Genomic DNA, 16,113 nt, shown 5'->3' with positions numbered 1-16,113 from the left:
AACAACATAACAAAAATAAAGGATTAAAATCACATTCAGCAATAATGTAACATAACTTCATGTCTTTTATTCAATCCTGTTGGGACACAGGTGTTCAATTGGAAAATCCAATATGCTTCTCGTGTGAGAAGCCGGCGTCTAATGTCACCACCCCGACTAGGGGTATTAACCCGTTCTATGCCCTGAACCTGAAGAGTGACAGTGCTGCGTGCATGGTGCCTAACAAAATGTTTGGATGCTGCTGATATATTCCTGTCATTATTCTGAGTGTTACCTATGTCATATAAGTGTTCCCTAATGCGTGTTTTCAATTTTCTGGACGTACAGCCCACATACGACAGGTTACACTCTATACATTTGATTTTGTATACCACATTGCAAGAATTACAATTGATGTACTGCTTTATATCAAATTTGATAGTTTCATCCGCATTATAAAATGTCTTTTCAATACTGGCGAATTTACATGTGCTACAATTTCGTGTGCCACACCTGAAAAATCCTGGATAATTTAACCAGGTTCTGATGGATTTATTTTTGGAGCAGAACAAGCTAGGGGCTATTTTATTACCAATGGTCGGGGCTCTTCTCGACACCACATTAATGCCAGAATTTAGTATGTTATACAGCTGCGGATCTTCATATAAAATAGGTAAATATCTGTTGACAATATCTCTAATTCTAGCGAACTGCGGGCTATATTGAAAGCATATGTATGGCTTTTGTTCCATTTGTAAATTTCTATGCTTTTGTGCTGTAACTAGTTCTTTACGATCTTTTCCTGCTACTATTTTTTTGGCCCGATTAATTGTCCATTGAGGGTATTGTCGATATGTTAATTTATTTGCTATTTGCTCGATTTCACCCTTGAGATCTTTTTCTGAGCTGCAATTCCTTTTAATCCTGGTGAACTCACCCACCGGAATGGATTTAATTGTATGCCTGCTATGGCTGCTTTTGGCATGCAGTATTGTGTTACCCCTCACTGGCTTGTGATGTGTTCTGGTGACGATATTTGAATCTATTTGCCCCGTGAGCTCCAGATCTAGAAATGATATACTTTTGCTATCTGCCCTATGCGTAAATCTAATATTGTACTCATTCTGATTCAGGTACTCCATGAAGCGCGGTATGGCAGACACATCACCCTCCCATATCATGAGCGTATCATCAATGTATCTGCCATACCACGCCACATATTCCAAATACGGATTGTTCACGGAAAAAACGCACTCCATCTCCCAAAAGGACATAACCAAATTAGCAAGGGAGGGAGAGTATTTCGCACCCATGGCCACTCCAGCTTGCTGCATATAAAATTGATTATCAAATGCAAAAAAGTTACTAGTGAGCAAAAAATGTATTACCATCAGCAGATATTCAATCAAATCCTCAGAATACTGACTGAATTTGACAAGGTGATAATGGATCGCTCTTATTGCTAGATCGTGCGGGATGCATGTATATAAAGATATAACGTCGCAGCAGAGCCAGGAATAATTTTTTTGCCATATCTTACCATCAAAAATACGTAATACCTCCTTAGAGTCTTTTATATATCCAGGGGAACGTTTTACAAGTGGCTGGAGGAGAGAGTCTACCCATTGACAGAGTCTTTCATTGCAGGACCCGATTCCAGATACTATGGGTCGCATTGGGGGAATCCCCTCTTTTTTATGTATTTTAGGGACCCCATATATTATAGGAGTGACTGGACATTCAACTATTAGATATTCCATTTGTGTTTTAGTTAATACCCCCAGATCGAATCCCTCCTTGATAATGACATCTCTCTTTTTAATAATTTCTTGTGAGGGATTATTTGTTAGTTTCTTATACGTGATTTGATCAGATAATAGTTCCAGCATTTTTTTCTGATAGTCCACTGTGTCCAATACCACTACCACCCCTCCCTTATCTGACATTTTAATTGTAAGATCTGGCATATTTTGTAGCTCTCTTATAGCGTTACGTTTTTTTATAGATATATTCTTAGGGTTGTATTTATTATTAGTTTTTATTTCCTTGTTTAATTGTCTGAGTTCCCTTTCTATGTTTTCTTGAAATTTGTCCATACACTCAGATCTGGCCTGGATTGGATAATAGTAGGGATTTTTTGTAGTAAAATTCTTGGAAACATGCACCCGATCACTATCCAGCAATGTATCTGAGCTGAGATCTTGTAGCGCAATTAGTGCTACTTGTTCTTTAAAGTCCATCTGTGAGTACTCATTATCCACCATAGGTGGTGCTACAGATCCTTCCTGACTTAATTCCTCTTCAGTATTTTGCTCCTGATAAAAATGTTTTCTGATGGTCAGGTTGCGGATAAATTTATTAGTGTCCATAATTGTTGCAAATAGGTCAAAATCCTGGTCAGGAACAAAATTTAATCCCAAGGATAAAACTTGGACCTGTTCTGATGATAAACTTCTGGATGACAGGTTAAGTACATTCGTATATTCATTTATCTTTTGTGCAGTTTCTTGTTGCGTGTAGTCATTCCCCCGTCGTTTGTGTTTTCTCCCCCCCCGCCTGCTGCGTTTTTTGGCTGGCGGTAGTTATTTCTTGGGGTGTATACTCTGTTTTCATTCAGGGAAATGTCTGACGCACTGGCCTGATTGTCTGATGAGTCAGGGTCTGACGAAGTGAAATATACATGCGATTTTTCTTTGCTCTTAGCGTTTTTTCGTTTATGGCGAGATTGACTATACTTCAGTATCGATTTCGGGGTTTTATTTATATTAGTCCAGTTACCCCAATCATACACTTTATTAGTCGCATAATCGTCAGAGTCTCTAGTAAATTTTCTTTTTTTCCGATCCATGATTTGTTCCTCCAAACCCATTATTTTTTCTTTGGTTTGTGTCATAAGTGCATCAAACTGTGCACCTGTTTTATAATCATTCAAAAGAAGATTTACTTCATCTATTTCCTGCTGTATATTTTTCAATTTGTCCTCCTCGTGTTTAATAATAAGATTCATCAAATCCTTCGAACATTTGCTTAGAATAGAATTCCACTCCTCCAAGAATTCTGCTGAGTATACGGTTGTGGGTATTTTTCTAATTCGCAGACCTCTTGGGATCATGTTCTTAGCCACATAATTATTCAATGTGGTTTGATCCCACCACACTTTTGTTTCCTGCATCATAAGTGTTTCCAATTTACTCATATTTTCATTCAGAGTGGATATACCCACATCTTCATTTTCATGAGTAGAGAACACCTGAGCAGCTTTACGCAATCTGTCTCTTGTTAAGTCCATAGCCATGCTGATATGTGAGTAATGATAAAAGAAAAAAGGCTCTATATCCCTTGGCAACTAAACCGGTAATAGACAGTACATGTGTCCGCAATAACTTTATCAGGGAGTAGTACCAGGAGCACGGCAATCCAGCATTATAAATAGTAACAAAGAGAAAAGGAGTTTGTAGCCAGCTCACCGGTAAATCACCGCAGGTGCACGGAACTCCGCTGCAGGAAGACGATCCAATCATCAGAGAAAAGAAAAAAAAAAAGTTGAATTCCAGCTCCTTAAAACATGACGTTTATTGTATCCAAATAAAAAATCCAAATGTCCATGGTGTGCAACCTCCCACCGGTAAGTGCCTGGGATGACAGAGATAAACGGCTACGCGTTTCGATCGGAGTGATCTTTATCAAAGCCATACCTGGATCAGGCAGCTTCTCCTACTTATAAGGAGGCTCACCCAACCAGATCATTCATTTGAGTCACATGGCAATTTGACAGGTCCTTTCATCTAAAATCATTGTTCTATATGTAACAACATAACAAAAATAAAGGATTAAAATCACATTCAGCAATAATGTAACATAACTTCATGTCTTTTATTCAATCCTGTTGGGACACAGGTGTTCAATTGGAAAATCCAATATGCTTCTCGTGTGAGAAGCCGGCGTCTAATGTCACCACCCCGACTAGGGGTATTAACCCGTTCTATGCCCTGAACCTGAAGAGTGACAGTGCTGCGTGCATGGTGCCTAACAAAATGTTTGGATGCTGCTGATATATTCCTGTCATTATTCTGAGTGTTACCTATGTCATATAAGTGTTCCCTAATGCACTCTGAATGAAAATATGAGTAAATTGGAAACACTTATGATGCAGGAAACAAAAGTGTGGTGGGATCAAACCACATTGAATAATTATGTGGCTAAGAACATGATCCCAAGAGGTCTGCGAATTAGAAAAATACCCACAACCGTATACTCAGCAGAATTCTTGGAGGAGTGGAATTCTATTCTAAGCAAATGTTCGAAGGATTTGATGAATCTTATTATTAAACACGAGGAGGACAAATTGAAAAATATACAGCAGGAAATAGATGAAGTAAATCTTCTTTTGAATGATTATAAAACAGGTGCACAGTTTGATGCACTTATGACACAAACCAAAGAAAAAATAATGGGTTTGGAGGAACAAATCATGGATCGGAAAAAAAGAAAATTTACTAGAGACTCTGACGATTATGCGACTAATAAAGTGTATGATTGGGGTAACTGGACTAATATAAATAAAACCCCGAAATCGATACTGAAGTATAGTCAATCTCGCCATAAACGAAAAAACGCTAAGAGCAAAGAAAAATCGCATGTATATTTCACTTCGTCAGACCCTGACTCATCAGACAATCAGGCCAGTGCGTCAGACATTTCCCTGAATGAAAACAGAGTATACACCCCAAGAAATAACTACCGCCAGCCAAAAAACGCAGCAGGCGGGGGGGGAGAAAACACAAACGACGGGGGAATGACTACACGCAACAAGAAACTGCACAAAAGATAAATGAATATACGAATGTACTTAACCTGTCATCCAGAAGTTTATCATCAGAACAGGTCCAAGTTTTATCCTTGGGATTAAATTTTGTTCCTGACCAGGATTTTGACCTATTTGCAACAATTATGGACACTAATAAATTTATCCGCAACCTGACCATCAGAAAACATTTTTATCAGGAGCAAAATACTGAAGAGGAATTAAGTCAGGAAGGATCTGTAGCACCACCTATGGTGGATAATGAGTACTCACAGATGGACTTTAAAGAACAAGTAGCACTAATTGCGCTACAAGATCTCAGCTCAGATACATTGCTGGATAGTGATCGGGTGCATGTTTCCAAGAATTTTACTACAAAAAATCCCTACTATTATCCAATCCAGGCCAGATCTGAGTGTATGGACAAATTTCAAGAAAACATAGAAAGGGAACTCAGACAATTAAACAAGGAAATAAAAACTAATAATAAATACAACCCTAAGAATATATCTATAAAAAAACGTAACGCTATAAGAGAGCTACAAAATATGCCAGATCTTACAATTAAAATGTCAGATAAGGGAGGGGTGGTAGTGGTATTGGACACAGTGGACTATCAGAAAAAAATGCTGGAACTATTATCTGATCAAATCACGTATAAGAAACTAACAAATAATCCCTCACAAGAAATTATTAAAAAGAGAGATGTCATTATCAAGGAGGGATTCGATCTGGGGGTATTAACTAAAACACAAATGGAATATCTAATAGTTGAATGTCCAGTCACTCCTATAATATATGGGGTCCCTAAAATACATAAAAAAGAGGGGATTCCCCCAATGCGACCCATAGTATCTGGAATCGGGTCCTGCAATGAAAGACTCTGTCAATGGGTAGACTCTCTCCTCCAGCCACTTGTAAAACGTTCCCCTGGATATATAAAAGACTCTAAGGAGGTATTACGTATTTTTGATGGTAAGATATGGCAAAAAAATTATTCCTGGCTCTGCTGCGACGTTATATCTTTATATACATGCATCCCGCACGATCTAGCAATAAGAGCGATCCATTATCACCTTGTCAAATTCAGTCAGTATTCTGAGGATTTGATTGAATATCTGCTGATGGTAATACATTTTTTGCTCACTAGTAACTTTTTTGCATTTGATAATCAATTTTATATGCAGCAAGCTGGAGTGGCCATGGGTGCGAAATACTCTCCCTCCCTTGCTAATTTGGTTATGTCCTTTTGGGAGATGGAGTGCGTTTTTTCCGTGAACAATCCGTATTTGGAATATGTGGCGTGGTATGGCAGATACATTGATGATACGCTCATGATATGGGAGGGTGATGTGTCTGCCATACCGCGCTTCATGGAGTACCTGAATCAGAATGAGTACAATATTAGATTTACGCATAGGGCAGATAGCAAAAGTATATCATTTCTAGATCTGGAGCTCACGGGGCAAATAGATTCAAATATCGTCACCAGAACACATCACAAGCCAGTGAGGGGTAACACAATACTGCATGCCAAAAGCAGCCATAGCAGGCATACAATTAAATCCATTCCGGTGGGTGAGTTCACCAGGATTAAAAGGAATTGCAGCTCAGAAAAAGATCTCAAGGGTGAAATCGAGCAAATAGCAAATAAATTAACATATCGACAATACCCTCAATGGACAATTAATCGGGCCAAAAAAATAGTAGCAGGAAAAGATCGTAAAGAACTAGTTACAGCACAAAAGCATAGAAATTTACAAATGGAACAAAAGCCATACATATGCTTTCAATATAGCCCGCAGTTCGCTAGAATTAGAGATATTGTCAACAGATATTTACCTATTTTATATGAAGATCCGCAGCTGTATAACATACTAAATTCTGGCATTAATGTGGTGTCGAGAAGAGCCCCGACCATTGGTAATAAAATAGCCCCTAGCTTGTTCTGCTCCAAAAATAAATCCATCAGAACCTGGTTAAATTATCCAGGATTTTTCAGGTGTGGCACACGAAATTGTAGCACATGTAAATTCGCCAGTATTGAAAAGACATTTTATAATGCGGATGAAACTATCAAATTTGATATAAAGCAGTACATCAATTGTAATTCTTGCAATGTGGTATACAAAATCAAATGTATAGAGTGTAACCTGTCGTATGTGGGCTGTACGTCCAGAAAATTGAAAACACGCATTAGGGAACACTTATATGACATAGGTAACACTCAGAATAATGACAGGAATATATCAGCAGCATCCAAACATTTTGTTAGGCACCATGCACGCAGCACTGTCACTCTTCAGGTTCAGGGCATAGAACGGGTTAATACCCCTAGTCGGGGTGGTGACATTAGACGCCGGCTTCTCACACGAGAAGCATATTGGATTTTCCAATTGAACACCTGTGTCCCAACAGGATTGAATAAAAGACATGAAGTTATGTTACATTATTGCTGAATGTGATTTTAATCCTTTATTTTTGTTATGTTGTTACATATAGAACAATGATTTTAGATGAAAGGACCTGTCAAATTGCCATGTGACTCAAATGAATGATCTGGTTGGGTGAGCCTCCTTATAAGTAGGAGAAGCTGCCTGATCCAGGTATGGCTTTGATAAAGATCACTCCGATCGAAACGCGTAGCCGTTTATCTCTGTCATCCCAGGCACTTACCGGTGGGAGGTTGCACACCATGGACATTTGGATTTTTTACAACCATTCTTTCCTCACTATTTTTTAAGGGGCCTACATTTTCAGTTTTTATTCTTTTACTATTGATATAGTTGAAGAACAGTTTGGGATTAGTTTTACTCTCCTTAGCAATGTGCTTCTCTGTTTCCTTTTTGGCAGCTTTAATTAGTTTTTTAGATAAAGTATTTTTCTCCCTATAGTTTTTTAGAGCTTCAATGGTGCCATCCTGCTTTAGTAGTGCAAATGCTTTCTTTTTACTGTTAATTGCCTGTCTTACTTCTTTGTTTAGCCACATTGGGTTTTTCCTATTTCTAGTCCTTTTATTCCCACAAGGTATAAACCGCTTACACTGCCTATTTAGGATGTTCTTAAACATTTCCCATTTATTATCTGTATTCTTATTTCTGAGGATATTGTCCCAGTCTACCAGATTAAGGGCATCTCTAAGCTGGTCAAACTTTGCCTTCCTAAAGTACAGTGTTTTTGTGACTCCCTGACAAGTCCCCCTAGTGAAAGACAGGTGAAACTGTACAATATTGTGGTCGCTATTTCCTAGATACCCGACCACCTGCAGATTTGTTATTCTGTCAGGTCTATTAGATAGTATTAGGTCTAAAAGTGCTGCTCCTCTGGTTGGATTCTGCACCAATTGTGAAAGATAATTTTTCTTGGTTATTAGCAGAAACCTGTTGCCTTTATGGGTTTCACAGGTTTCTGTTTCCCAGTTAATATCCGGGTAGTTAAAGTCCCCCATAACCAGGACCTCATTATGGGTTGCAGCTTCATCTATCTGCTTTAGAAGTAGACTTTCCATGCTTTCTGTTATATTTGGGGGTTTGTAACAGACCCCAATGAGAATTTTGTTACCATTTTTCCCTCCATGAATTTCAACCCATATGGACTCGACATCCTCATTCCCTTCGCTAATATCCTCCCTTAAAGTGGACTTTAGACAAGACTTTACATAGAGACAAACCCCTCCTCCTCTCCGATTTTTACGATCCTTTCTAAACAGACTGTAACCCTGTAAGTTAACTGCCCAGTCATAGCTTTCATCTAACCATGTCTCGGTTATTCCCACTATGTCAAAGTTACCTGTAGATATTTCTGCTTCTAGTTCTTCCATCTTGTTTGTCAGGCTTCTGGCGTTTGCGAGCATGCAGTTTAGAGGATTTTGTTTTGTTCCAATCTCCTCACTGTGGATTGTTTTAGAAATGTTCTTACCTCCCTTCTGAGTATGTTTTCCTGGGTCGTCTTTGTTCGAGTCTAATGTTTTTCTTCCCGTCCCCTCTTCTTCTAGTTTAACGCCCTCCTGATGAGTGTAGCGAGTCTTCTGGCGAATGTGTGTTTCCCAGGTTTGTTGAGGTGTAGTCCGTCTCTGGCGAGGAGTCCATCATACCAGTAATTCACACCGTGGTCCAGGAATCCAAATCCTTGTTGTCTGCACCATCGTCTTAGCCAGTTGTTTGCATCAAGGATCCTGTTCCATCTCCTGGTGCCATGCCCGACTACTGGAAGGATAGAAGAAAAAACTACCTGTGCATCCAGTTCCTTTACTTTCTTCCCCAACTCTTCAAAGTCCTTGCAGATTGTCGGTAGGTCCTTCCTTGCCGTGTCATTGGTGCCAACATGTATCAGAAGAAATGGGTGGACGTCCTTGGATCTGAAGAGCTTTGGTATCCTATCGGTCACATCCTTGATCATCGCACCTGGAAGGCAGCATACTTCTCTTGCAGTTATGTCCGGTCTGCAGATGGCTGCTTCTGTGCCTTTCAGTAGTGAGTCTCCCACCACCACCACTCTTCGTTGCTTCTTGGCTGTACTTTTTGCTGTCACTTGTTGCTGTGTGCCCTTTTCTTTTTTGCTTGCTGGTATTGCTTCATTCTTAGGTGTGCCATCTTCATCCTCTACAAAGATTTGATATCGGTTCTTCAGTTGTGTGGTTGGTGATTTCTCCATGGTCTTCTTGCTTCTTTTGGTCACATGCTTCCACTCATCTGCTTTTGGAGGTTCTCTGACACTTTTTTCACCTTCTGTGACCAGTAGAGATGCTTCTGTTCTGTCTAGAAAGTCTTCATTCTCTTTGATGAATTTCAAAGTTGCTATTCTTTCTTCCAGACCCCGCACCTTTTCTTCTAAAAGGGCCACTAGTCTACACTTCTGACAGGTGAAATTGGATTCTTCTTCTGGTCGATCTGTGAACATGTAGCACATGCTGCAGCTCACCATGTAGGTTGTCACATCTGCCATGTTGCTCCTAGATCCTGCTGACTTGCTGTGTGTTTTCCTTCTTGTGTAATCTACTCAGCCAAGCTCTCTTGCAATAATGTCCTACAGGCAAAAATTCTTACGGCGCGCGGTTTGGTGATGCTTTCGAAGCAGCTGGTCCCGGCTGTACCCAACGATCTTCTAGCTTAGGGAGACTTCGCTTCTCCCAGAAGGCACCTGGAATATGCAAATTAGCCTCCTGAAGCTTGAATCCCTGGTTTGGTGATGCTTTCGAAGCAGCTGGTCCCGGCTGTACCCAACGATCTTCTAGCTTAGGGAGACTTCGCTTCTCCCAGAAGGCACCTGGAATATGCAAATTAGCCTCCTGAAGCTTGAATCCCTGGTTTGGTGATGCTTTCGAAGCAGCTGGTCCCGGCTGTACCCAACGATCTTCTAGCTTAGGGAGACTTCCCTTCTCCCAGAAGGCACCTGGAATATGCAAATTAGCCTCCTGAAGCTTGAATCCCTGGTTTGGTGATGCTTTCGAAGCAGCTGGTCCCGGCTGTACCCAACGATCTTCTAGCTTAGGGAGACTTCCCTTCTCCCAGAAGGCACCTGGAATATGCAAATTAGCCTCCTGAAGCTTGAATCCCTGGTTTGGTGATGCTTTCGAAGCAGCTGGTCCCGGCTGTACCCAACGATCTTCTAGCTTAGGGAGACTTCCCTTCTCCCAGAAGGCACCTGGAATATGCAAATTAGCCTCCTGAAGCTTGAATCCCTGGTTTGGTGATGCTTTCGAAGCAGCTGGTCCCGGCTGTACCCAACGATCTTCTAGCTTAGGGAGACTTCCCTTCTCCCAGAAGGCACCTGGAATATGCAAATTAGCCTCCTGAAGCTTGAATCCCTGGTTTGGTGATGCTTTCGAAGCAGCTGGTCCCGGCTGTACCCAACGATCTTCTAGCTTAGGGAGACTTCCCTTCTCCCAGAAGGCACCTGGAATATGCAAATTAGCCTCCTGAAGCTTGAATCCCTGGTTTGGTGATGCTTTCGAAGCAGCTGGTCCCGGCTGTACCCAACGATCTTCTAGCTTAGGGAGACTTCCCTTCTCCCAGAAGGCACCTGGAATATGCAAATTAGCCTCCTGAAGCTTGAATCCCTGGTTTGGTGATGCTTTCGAAGCAGCTGGTCCCGGCTGTACCCAACGATCTTCTAGCTTAGGGAGACTTCCCTTCTCCCAGAAGGCACCTGGAATATGCAAATTAGCCTCCTGAAGCTTGAATCCCTGGTTTGGTGATGCTTTCGAAGCAGCTGGTCCCGGCTGTACCCAACGATCTTCTAGCTTAGGGAGACTTCCCTTCTCCCAGAAGGCACCTGGAATATGCAAATTAGCCTCCTGAAGCTTGAATCCCTGGTTTGGTGATGCTTTCGAAGCAGCTGGTCCCGGCTGTACCCAACGATCTTCTAGCTTAGGGAGACTTCCCTTCTCCCAGAAGGCACCTGGAATATGCAAATTAGCCTCCTGAAGCTTGAATCCCTGGTTTGGTGATGCTTTCGAAGCAGCTGGTCCCGGCTGTACCCAACGATCTTCTAGCTTAGGGAGACTTCCCTTCTCCCAGAAGGCACCTGGAATATGCAAATTAGCCTCCTGAAGCTTGAATCCCTGGTTTGGTGATGCTTTCGAAGCAGCTGGTCCCGGCTGTACCCAACGATCTTCTAGCTTAGGGAGACTTCCCTTCTCCCAGAAGGCACCTGGAATATGCAAATTAGCCTCCTGAAGCTTGAATCCCTGGTTTGGTGATGCTTTCGAAGCAGCTGGTCCCGGCTGTACCCAACGATCTTCTAGCTTAGGGAGACTTCGCTTCTCCCAGAAGGCACCTGGAATATGCAAATTAGCCTCCTGAAGCTTGAATCCCTGGTTTGGTGATGCTTTCGAAGCAGCTGGTCCCGGCTGTACCCAACGATCTTCTAGCTTAGGGAGACTTCCCTTCTCCCAGAAGGCACCTGGAATATGCAAATTAGCCTCCTGAAGCTTGAATCCCTGGTTTGGTGATGCTTTCGAAGCAGCTGGTCCCGGCTGTACCCAACGATCTTCTAGCTTAGGGAGACTTCCCTTCTCCCAGAAGGCACCTGGAATATGCAAATTAGCCTCCTGAAGCTTGAATCCCTGGTTTGGTGATGCTTTCGAAGCAGCTGGTCCCGGCTGTACCCAACGATCTTCTAGCTTAGGGAGACTTCGCTTCTCCCAGAAGGCACCTGGAATATGCAAATTAGCCTCCTGAAGCTTGAATCCCTGGTTTGGTGATGCTTTCGAAGCAGCTGGTCCCGGCTGTACCCAACGATCTTCTAGCTTAGGGAGACTTCGCTTCTCCCAGAAGGCACCTGGAATATGCAAATTAGCCTCCTGAAGCTTGAATCCCTGGTTTGGTGATGCTTTCGAAGCAGCTGGTCCCGGCTGTACCCAACGATCTTCTAGCTTAGGGAGACTTCGCTTCTCCCAGAAGGCACCTGGAATATGCAAATTAGCCTCCTGAAGCCTGAATCCCTGGTTTGGTGATGCTTTCGAAGCAGCTGGTCCCGGCTGTACCCAACGATCTTCTAGCTTAGGGAGACTTCGCTTCTCCCAGAAGGCACCTGGAATATGCAAATTAGCCTCCTGAAGCCTGAATCCCTGGTTTGGTGATGCTTTCGAAGCAGCTGGTCCCGGCTGTACCCAACGATCTTCTAGCTTAGGGAGACTTCGCTTCTCCCAGAAGGCACCTGGAATATGCAAATTAGCCTCCTGAAGCTTGAATCCCTGGTTTGGTGATGCTTTCGAAGCAGCTGGTCCCGGCTGTACCCAACGATCTTCTAGCTTAGGGAGACTTCGCTTCTCCCAGAAGGCACCTGGAATATGCAAATTAGCCTCCTGAAGCTTGAATCCCTGGTTTGGTGATGCTTTCGAAGCAGCTGGTCCCGGCTGTACCCAACGATCTTCTAGCTTAGGGAGACTTCGCTTCTCCCAGAAGGCACCTGGAATATGCAAATTAGCCTCCTGAAGCTTGAATCCCTGGTTTGGTGATGCTTTCGAAGCAGCTGGTCCCGGCTGTACCCAACGATCTTCTAGCTTAGGGAGACTTCGCTTCTCCCAGAAGGCACCTGGAATATGCAAATTAGCCTCCTGAAGCTTGAATCCCTGGTTTGGTGATGCTTTCGAAGCAGCTGGTCCCGGCTGTACCCAACGATCTTCTAGCTTAGGGAGACTTCGCTTCTCCCAGAAGGCACCTGGAATATGCAAATTAGCCTCCTGAAGCTTGAATCCCTGGTTTGGTGATGCTTTCGAAGCAGCTGGTCCCGGCTGTACCCAACGATCTTCTAGCTTAGGGAGACTTCGCTTCTCCCAGAAGGCACCTGGAATATGCAAATTAGCCTCCTGAAGCTTGAATCCCTGGTTTGGTGATGCTTTCGAAGCAGCTGGTCCCGGCTGTACCCAACGATCTTCTAGCTTAGGGAGACTTCGCTTCTCCCAGAAGGCACCTGGAATATGCAAATTAGCCTCCTGAAGCTTGAATCCCTGGTTTGGTGATGCTTTCGAAGCAGCTGGTCCCGGCTGTACCCAACGATCTTCTAGCTTAGGGAGACTTCGCTTCTCCCAGAAGGCACCTGGAATATGCAAATTAGCCTCCTGAAGCTTGAATCCCTGGTTTGGTGATGCTTTCGAAGCAGCTGGTCCCGGCTGTACCCAACGATCTTCTAGCTTAGGGAGACTTCGCTTCTCCCAGAAGGCACCTGGAATATGCAAATTAGCCTCCTGAAGCTTGAATCCCTGGTTTGGTGATGCTTTCGAAGCAGCTGGTCCCGGCTGTACCCAACGATCTTCTAGCTTAGGGAGACTTCGCTTCTCCCAGAAGGCACCTGGAATATGCAAATTAGCCTCCTGAAGCTTGAATCCCTGGTTTGGTGATGCTTTCGAAGCAGCTGGTCCCGGCTGTACCCAACGATCTTCTAGCTTAGGGAGACTTCGCTTCTCCCAGAAGGCACCTGGAATATGCAAATTAGCCTCCTGAAGCTTGAATCCCTGGTTTGGTGATGCTTTCGAAGCAGCTGGTCCCGGCTGTACCCAACGATCTTCTAGCTTAGGGAGACTTCGCTTCTCCCAGAAGGCACCTGGAATATGCAAATTAGCCTCCTGAAGCTTGAATCCCTGGTTTGGTGATGCTTTCGAAGCAGCTGGTCCCGGCTGTACCCAACGATCTTCTAGCTTAGGGAGACTTCGCTTCTCCCAGAAGGCACCTGGAATATGCAAATTAGCCTCCTGAAGCTTGAATCCCTGGTTTGGTGATGCTTTCGAAGCAGCTGGTCCCGGCTGTACCCAACGATCTTCTAGCTTAGGGAGACTTCGCTTCTCCCAGAAGGCACCTGGAATATGCAAATTAGCCTCCTGAAGCTTGAATCCCTGGTTTGGTGATGCTTTCGAAGCAGCTGGTCCCGGCTGTACCCAACGATCTTCTAGCTTAGGGAGACTTCGCTTCTCCCAGAAGGCACCTGGAATATGCAAATTAGCCTCCTGAAGCTTGAATCCCTGGTTTGGTGATGCTTTCGAAGCAGCTGGTCCCGGCTGTACCCAACGATCTTCTAGCTTAGGGAGACTTCGCTTCTCCCAGAAGGCACCTGGAATATGCAAATTAGCCTCCTGAAGCTTGAATCCCTGGTTTGGTGATGCTTTCGAAGCAGCTGGTCCCGGCTGTACCCAACGATCTTCTAGCTTAGGGAGACTTCGCTTCTCCCAGAAGGCACCTGGAATATGCAAATTAGCCTCCTGAAGCTTGAATCCCTGGTTTGGTGATGCTTTCGAAGCAGCTGGTCCCGGCTGTACCCAACGATCTTCTAGCTTAGGGAGACTTCCCTTCTCCCAGAAGGCACCTGGAATATGCAAATTAGCCTCCTGAAGCTTGAATCCCTGGTTTGGTGATGCTTTCGAAGCAGCTGGTCCCGGCTGTACCCAACGATCTTCTAGCTTAGGGAGACTTCGCTTCTCCCAGAAGGCACCTGGAATATGCAAATTAGCCTCCTGAAGCTTGAATCCCTGGTTTGGTGATGCTTTCGAAGCAGCTGGTCCCGGCTGTACCCAACGATCTTCTAGCTTAGGGAGACTTCGCTTCTCCCAGAAGGCACCTGGAATATGCAAATTAGCCTCCTGAAGCTTGAATCCCTGGTTTGGTGATGCTTTCGAAGCAGCTGGTCCCGGCTGTACCCAACGATCTTCTAGCTTAGGGAGACTTCGCTTCTCCCAGAAGGCACCTGGAATATGCAAATTAGCCTCCTGAAGCTTGAATCCCTGGTTTGGTGATGCTTTCGAAGCAGCTGGTCCCGGCTGTACCCAACGATCTTCTAGCTTAGGGAGACTTCGCTTCTCCCAGAAGGCACCTGGAATATGCAAATTAGCCTCCTGAAGCTTGAATCCCTGGTTTGGTGATGCTTTCGAAGCAGCTGGTCCCGGCTGTACCCAACGATCTTCTAGCTTAGGGAGACTTCGCTTCTCCCAGAAGGCACCTGGAATATGCAAATTAGCCTCCTGAAGCTTGAATCCCTGGTTTGGTGATGCTTTCGAAGCAGCTGGTCCCGGCTGTACCCAACGATCTTCTAGCTTAGGGAGACTTCGCTTCTCCCAGAAGGCACCTGGAATATGCAAATTAGCCTCCTGAAGCTTGAATCCCTGGTTTGGTGATGCTTTCGAAGCAGCTGGTCCCGGCTGTACCCAACGATCTTCTAGCTTAGGGAGACTTCGCTTCTCCCAGAAGGCACCTGGAATATGCAAATTAGCCTCCTGAAGCTTGAATCCCTGGTTTGGTGATGCTTTCGAAGCAGCTGGTCCCGGCTGTACCCAACGATCTTCTAGCTTAGGGAGACTTCGCTTCTCCCAGAAGGCACCTGGAATATGCAAATTAGCCTCCTGAAGCTTGAATCCCTGGTTTGGTGATGCTTTCGAAGCAGCTGGTCCCGGCTGTACCCAACGATCTTCTAGCTTAGGGAGACTTCGCTTCTCCCAGAAGGCACCTGGAATATGCAAATTAGCCTCCTGAAGCTTGAATCCCTGGTTTGGTGATGCTTTCGAAGCAGCTGGTCCCGGCTGTACCCAACGATCTTCTAGCTTAGGGAGACTTCGCTTCTCCCAGAAGGCACCTGGAATATGCAAATTAGCCTCCGTGAAGCTTGAATCCCTGGTTTGGTGATGCTTTCGAAGCAGCTGGTCCCGGCTGTACCCAACGATCTTCTAGCTTAGGGAGACTTCGCTTCTCCCAGAAGGCACCTGGAATATGCAAATTAGCCTCCTGAAGCTTGAATCCCTGGTTTGGTGATGCTTTCGAAGCAGCTGGTCCCGGCTGTACCCAACGATCTTCTAGCTTAGGGAGACTTCGCTTCTCCCAGAAGGCACCTGGAATATGCAAATT

This window comes from Ranitomeya imitator, chromosome 3, assembly GCF_032444005.1.
Source record: "Ranitomeya imitator isolate aRanImi1 chromosome 3, aRanImi1.pri, whole genome shotgun sequence".
Lineage (NCBI taxonomy): Eukaryota > Metazoa > Chordata > Amphibia > Anura > Dendrobatidae > Ranitomeya > Ranitomeya imitator.
The sequence above is the reverse complement of the archived record's forward strand: the minus strand, read 5'-3'. Positions refer to the sequence as shown.